This window comes from Pongo abelii, chromosome 1 (assembly GCF_028885655.2).
Source record: "Pongo abelii isolate AG06213 chromosome 1, NHGRI_mPonAbe1-v2.0_pri, whole genome shotgun sequence".
Taxonomy (NCBI): Eukaryota; Metazoa; Chordata; class Mammalia; order Primates; family Hominidae; genus Pongo; species Pongo abelii.
This window is the reverse complement of record NC_071985.2, coordinates 83,754,726-83,762,110: the sequence shown is the minus strand read 5'-3', so window position 1 is coordinate 83,762,110 and position 7,385 is coordinate 83,754,726. Positions and strand designations below refer to the sequence as shown.

At 39.9% G+C, this 7,385-nt stretch overlaps 1 long non-coding RNA gene across 2 annotated transcripts in view; it reads right to left on the bottom strand.

The window, feature by feature from the left end:
- LOC129048958 (uncharacterized) overlaps positions 1-7,385 on the bottom strand; it is a 66,665-nt gene that overhangs the window by 35,251 nt on the left and 24,029 nt on the right. The gene's annotated exons all lie outside the window — the stretch shown is intronic.

Sequence of the window (7,385 nt, the reverse complement as noted above, 5' to 3'; positions counted from 1 at the left end):
GAACAGTTTGAATTCAATGACATATAAACATCAAAGAAATATGTTCTCTGTTAATCTCCCTTTCCTTCTCTTTGTTGACATCTCAGGCAAATTCCACAGTTTTCCACTCATTTCTAGTTATTAAAAAGTCCAAGCCAGCACAATTTAAGATGTCCATCTCATTTCCTTCCCTATTCCCATCTCAGGCTTGAATAATGGCCTCAATAACCTATAGAGGGAACAACCTTTTTCTCTTTTCCTACCTTCCTAATTCTAGCTTACTTGGGATTGGGGATTAAGAAGTAGAAATGGGAGAGAGGGCAGGGGTCATCATAGTTAGTGGCCCCTGTACATGGAATAACCTTGAAGGTGGTAAGTTTATGGACAGCCTGAGCCACAAGAGATATTCACAATTTAATTGGATATCAATTAATTAACTAATTTGACTGGCTTTTACAGATGTAAGAGTTTTGTGGCCTAAGAGATAGGAGGAATGAGGCAGGAGTGTATATAAATAATTTAACCCAGTTGTAGGATGCCAAATAAATGCAAAATCCAGTCATGTGAAGAAGTGGCTAGGTCAGGCATTTGGACTTCCATGAGTGGACTGGGACCTGAATGGCATGGGCTTGGTGGGCTACATGTCCTTGCTCCTCTCTGATCATGATTCAAATTCAACAATTGAGAAGATATCCTTCAAAGCTATTGGATGACCTAGTTGTTTTATTAGTGAGTAAGTACTTTTTAGCCCAAATATGATTTAGAATTAGGTATACAGATATTTATGAACGTTAAACTCATAGTATAATTTTTTTAATAAGGAATCTCTTCAAATTGTTATCTTAGGTGTTTGCATTGTTTAGGAGAATTGGGCATATTAGAGTAGCAGGTAAATCTTGTGACTCTAATTCAAAATTATTGAGTATTTGGTTTGAGCTTTTGACTTTAAGTAGAACGCTTACTAAATGTATATATTTGCATTAGCACACTTAAGAAGTCTTAAGTTTTACCTTATTTATAAGTTTAATTTATTAGATTTATAAGAGTTATTCAAGCATTTAGGAAGGCCTTTTTGCTAAGTCAGACAACTGGGGAACTTAAAAGGGAAATTAAATATATTCATAATTTAATGCAACAAAATATTTAAAGGAGTTGAACTAAATTTGTAAATTAGACTAAATGTTAATCAACGACCTCATAAAAGGCAATTTTTAATGATTGCTAGAACTATAAATGGCATAATAAGATCTGTAGGCTGAATTTAAAAGCTTCAGAAAGAACAAGATTTTTGAATAAATGGAATATTAATTTCAAAATCAAGGTAATCTCTGAATAATCCTTTCTGTGCACCCAATCTGCCCTTGACAGCCACCTGTTAGGGTTCTCTTTTGGCTGCTGCTCCTCCTTAGCTTACACTCACAGCTCCAAAAGTCCTCTGTATGGCAGGCCTCTGAATGTAGTACTTTGGGGACCCTGGGTGGGAGTAGGGATAGATGAAGGGGCTCCCCACTCCTTTGCTCTCCAACATAGGACAGCCACCTCTGACTTGATCTCTTGCAAAAACTTCCTGCAACTTCTGGTAGTTGGGGTTTCTTCCCCTGCAGCCCAGCCCTCTCAGTTGGGGTGAAAGCAAGGTGCCTCCCATTTTGCTCCTTCTGTAGTGTCTGTATAGCCCACAGGAAATTCATGCACCCTTGCTGTGACCAATGGTGGGAGCACAAAGTGTTCCACCACCATCTTGCCCTACCTTCATCTTCATTTGTCTCTTCTGCTCAGATAGAAGGGGTACACCAGCAAGTCTTCCACTTGAGCAGACATACAATTTGGGAATGAGATATCACTCCACCCTTCCCACAGTTACCTGAGATTTCAACAAGTGATTTTCTTGGGGCTTCTTAATTTAGGTTGGTGATAGGGAAAATGTCTCACAAGCTTATGACTTGTGGCTTCAATGATTCCCTCAATCCCTGTCTATAATCCTCCAGGTTTCAAAATAACTAGAGTGGGTGGGTTGGGTGCTAAGTTGTTGGTTTGTGTTAGCAAACAGTTTTGGCTCTCTCTTAGTCTGAGAAAGGTATCTAGCCATTGCTGGAGGCCATTTTACAATGCACCTTTTTTTGTCTACACTCTTGAGATCTGGTTGCCAATTCCTTGAGCAGCATGAAACATCCCCATTAGTATCCTATAACTGAGTTCACATCCTCAGCTCTTATCTCCAATCAGTATTATAGGCAGGACAATGAGATGACATGTGAGGTCCAATTCTGATCTTTCCAAGGACTGCTGATTTGTTTCTTGAAAACCTAGAGTGTTTCCATTAAATAAAATCATAGATATCACTGACCACCTAATTAGACCACACAGGCTTTGGGGGCTCATGGATGGCCACATCTGCTGTTTGAACTCTGAAAGGAGATTTGCTTACCAGATATACTCAGGTACAAACAGCAAGACTTCTTTGTGAAGCATTCCTGGAATTGCCTACCGCTCAGAAGAAACAGTTTAAACCTGCTGTTGTTTCTAAACAACATTCTGTTGTTTTTACCAGTCCTCACCTGAGTTCAGAGTGACAGCAGGATACCTGTGTGATGATGTTATGCACAGGGATTCTGAGAAAGCTGCTTTCTTTTTATTTCAGATTCTGTTTGTACCTTCTAAGGGCAATGACTTTAGTATGCTTCCCACCCTTCTCTCCCTCCAAGACAATTAGGTATTACTGGGAATGAAAACAGCAACTAATAACAAATATATTTATTGAGCACTTAGTGCTAGTGTTATAAGTGCTTTGCATGTGTTAACTCATTCAGTTCTCACAACCACTCTGTGAGGTAGGTACTATTGATATGGGAGGCGAGCATGGAAGAGCTGAGCAGAGAAGGGCAGGTCCCTGGCTGGGGCTCCACTCCCAGACCTGTGCCCACGGTCCTAGGTGAGGACAGGCATTTCTGTTTTCCCTGACCAAATGTTGCATTTCCCAAGACCACACTAAACCACCATGACCCCATCCTGTGCCTATAAAAACCCCAAGACCCTAGCAGGCATACACACACACACACACACACAGGGCTGGACATTGAGAGGAACACACCAGCAGAAGAAGACACAAGTGGCTGGATGTCTAGAGGAATGCACCAGCATAAGAGCACGCTGACAGATGCCAGCAAGCTGGCAGGCCATGGACCGATGAAACAGTGTAGAGTTTGGCCGGGCCAGTCAGAAGAGAGCCTGGCCTCTCAGCAGCCTGACTCCAGAGGAAAACCACCTTCCCACTCCATCCCCTTCTGGCTCCCCCATCTGCTGAGAGCTATTTCCACTCAATAAAACCTTGCACTCATTCTCCAAGCCCATGTGTGATCTGATTCTTCCAGTACACCAAGGCAAGAAACCCCGGGATACAGAAAGCCCTCTGTCCTAGCAATAAGGCAGGGAGTGTAATAGAGCTGACTAACACAAGCCGCCTATGTACGGCTAAACTGAATGAGTGCCCTGTAACACACATGCACTGGGGGCTTCAGGAGCTATAAACATTCACCCCTAGACACTGCCATGGAGTTGGAACCCCACAGCCTGCCAGTCTGCATGCTCCCTCTAGGGATATGAGCAGCGGGGCACCGAAGAAGTGAGCTACACTCCCGTTGGATGCCCTGTGAGGGAGATAAGGGAACTTTTCCTGATTCACTGTTATTATTCTTGTTTTGTGGATGAAGAAACTGAGGCACAGAGAGAGTAATTTCGCTGAGTTCTCACAACTGGTAAGTGGAAAAGCCAGAACTGGAATCCAAGCACGCTGACTCTACTGTATCACCTACATCCAGCAGTCTGCCTACCTTGTCAATATACTATAACCAAGTTTCAGACATAATTGGCCTTTTTTAAAAAAAATGATACTTTAAGTTCTGGGATACATGAGCAGAATGTGCAGGTTTGTTACATAGGTATACACATGCCATGGTGGTTTGCTGCACCCATCAACCCATCATCCACATTAAGTATTTCTCCTAATGCTCTCCCTCCTCTAGCCCCCCACCCCCTGACAGGTCCCAATGTGTGATGTTCCATATGTTCTCATTGTTCAACTCCCATTTATGATTGAGAACATGTGGTGCTTGGTTTTCTGTTGCTGTGTTAGTTTGCTGAGAACAATGGTTTCCGGATCCATCCATGTTCCTGCAAAGGATATGAACTCATCCTTTTTTATGGGGGCATATTATTCCATGGTGTATATGAGCCACATTTTCTTTATCCAGTCTATCATTTATGGGCATTTGGGTTGGCTCCAGGTCTTTGCTATTGTGAATAGCACTTTAATAAACATAAGTGTGCATGTATCTTTATAGCAGAATGATTTATAATCCTTTGGGTATATACCCAGTAGTGGGATTGCTGGGTCAAATGGTATTTCTGGTTCTACATCCTAGATGAATCACCACACTGCCTCCCACAATGGTTGAACTAATTTATCTTCCCACCAACAGTGTAAAAGCATTCCTATTTCTCCATATCCTCTCCAGCATCTGTTGTTTCCTAACTTTTTAGTGATCGCCATTCTAACTGGCATGAGATGGTATTTCATTGTGGTTTTGATTTGCATTTCTCTAATGACCAGTGATAATGAGCTTTTTTTTCATGTTTGCTGGCCACATAAATATCTTCTTTTGAGAAGTGTCTGTTCATATACTTGGCCCACTTTTTGATGGGGTTGTTCATTTCTTTCTTGTAAATTTGTTTAAGTTCCTTGTAGATTCTGGATATTAGCCCTTTGTCAGATGAATAGATTGCAAAAATTTTCTCCCATTCTGTAGGTTGCCTGTTCCCTCTGATGATAGTTTCTTTTGTTGTGCAGAAGCTCTTTAGTTTAATTAGATCCCATTTGTCAATTTTGGCTTTTGTTGCCATTGCTTTTGGTGTTTTAGTCATGAAGTCCTTGCCCATGCCTATGTCCTGAATGTTATTACCTCTGTTTTCTTCTAGAGTTTTTATGGCTTTAGGTCTTACATTTAAGTCTTTAATCTTTCTTGAGTTAATTTGTATAAGGTGTAAGGAAGGGGTCCAGTTTCAGTTTTCTGCATATGGCTAGCCAGTTTTCCCAACACCATTTATTAAATAGGGAATCCTTTCCCCATTTCTTGTTTTTGTCAGGTTTGTCAAAGATCAGATGGTGGTAGATGTGTGGCATTATTTCTGAGGCCTCTGTTCTGCTCCATTGGTCTATATATCTGTTTTGGTACCAGTACCATGCTGTTTTAGTTACAGTAGCCTTGTAGTATAGTTTGAAGTCAGATAGCCTGATGCCTCCAGCTTTGTTCTTTTTGCTTAGGATTGTCTTGGCTATCTAGGATCTTTTCTGGTTCCATATGAAATTTAAAGTAGTTTTTTTCTAATTCAGTGAAGAAAGTCAATGGTAGCTTGATGGGAGTAGCACTGAATCTATAAATTACCTTGGGCACTATGGTGATTGTCATGATATTGATTCTTCCTATCCATGAGCATGGAATGTTTTTCCATTTGTTTATGTCCTCTCTTATTTCCTTGAGCAGTGGTTTGTAGTTCTCCTTGAAGAGGTCTTTCACATCCCTTGGAAGTTTTATTCCTAGGTACTTTATTCTCTTTGTAGCAAATGTGAATGGGAGTTCACTCATGATTTGGGTCTCTGTTTATCTATTATGGGTATATGGGAATGCCTGTGATTTTTGCACATTGATTTTGTATCCTGAGATTTTGCTGAAGTTGCTTATCAGCTTAAGGAGACTTTGGGCTGAGATGATGGGGTTTTCTAAACATACAATCATGTCATCTGCAAATAGAGATAATTTGACTTTCTGTCTTCCTATTTGAATACGTTTTATTTCTTTCTCTTGCCTGATTGCCCTAGACAGAACTTCCAATGCTATGTTGAATAGGAGTGATAAGAGAGGGCATCCTTGTCTTGTGCTGGTTTTCAAAAGGAATGCTTCCAGCTTTTGCACATTCAGTATGATATTGGCTGTGGGTTTGTCATAAATAGCTCTTATTATTTTGAGATATGTTCCATGAATACTTAGTTTATTGAGAGTTTTTAACATGAAGGGGTGTTGAATTATATCAAAGACCTTTTCTGCATGTATTGAGATAATCAAGTGGTTTTTGTCATTTGTTCTATTTATGTGAAGGATTATGTTTATTGATTTGCATATGTTAAACCAGCCTCACATCCCAGGGATGAAGCTGACTTGATCATGGTGCGTAAGCTTTTTGATGTGCTGCTGGATTTGGTTTGTCAGTATTTTATTGAGGATCTTTGCATCGATGTTCATCAGGGATATTGGCCTGAAATTTTCTTTTTTGTTTTGTCTCTGCCTGGTTTTGGTATCAGGATGATGCTGGCCTCATAAAATGAGTTAGGGAGGAGTCCCTCTTTTTGTATTGTTTGGAATAGATTTAGAAAGAATGGTACCAGCTCCTTTTTGTACCTCTGGTAGAATTCGGCTGTGAATCCACCTGGCCCTGAGTTTTTTTTTTTTGGTTGGTAGGCTATTAATTACAGTGTCAATTTCAGAACTTGTTATTGGTCTATTCAGGGATTCGACTTCTTCCTGGTTTATTCTTGGGAGGGTGTATGTGTCCAGGAATTTATCCATTTCTTCTAGATTTTCTAGTTTATTTGCTAGAGGTATTTATATTATTCTCTGATGGTAGTTTGTATTTCTGTAGGATCAGTAGTGATATCCCCTTTATCATTTGTAATTGTGTCCATTTGATTCTTCTGTCTTTTCTTCTTTATTAGTCTGGCTAGCAGCCTATTTTGTTAATATTTTCAAAAAATCAGCTCCTGGATTCATTGATTTTTGAAGGGTTTTTCATGTCTCTTTCTCCTTCAGTGCTGCTCTGATCTTAGTTATTTCTTCTCTTTTGCTAGCTTTTAAGTTTGTTTGCTCTTGCTTCTCTAGTTCTTTTAATTGTGATATTAGGGTGTCAATTTTATGTCTTTCCTGCTTTCTCATGTGTGCATTTAGTGCTATAAATTTCCCTCTAAACACTGCTTTTGCTGTGTCCCAGAGATTCTAGTTTGTTGTGTCTTTGTTCTTGTTGGTTTCAAAGAGCTTATTTATTTCTGCCTTAATTTCGTTATTTACTCAGTAGTCGTTTAGGAGCAGATTGTTCAGTTTCCATTTAGTTGTGCAGTTTGGAGTGAGTTTCTTAACCCTCAGTTCTAATTTGATTGCTCTGTGGTCTGAGAGACTGTTCGTTATGATTTCTGTTCTTGTGCATTTGCTGAGGAGTGTTTTACCTCCAATTATGTGGTCAATTTTAGCATAAGTGCAATGTGGTGTTGAGAAAAATGTATATTCTGTTGACTTGAGGTAGAGAATTCTGTAGATGTCTATTAGGTCGCTTGGTACAGAGCTGAGTTCAAGTCCTGAATATCC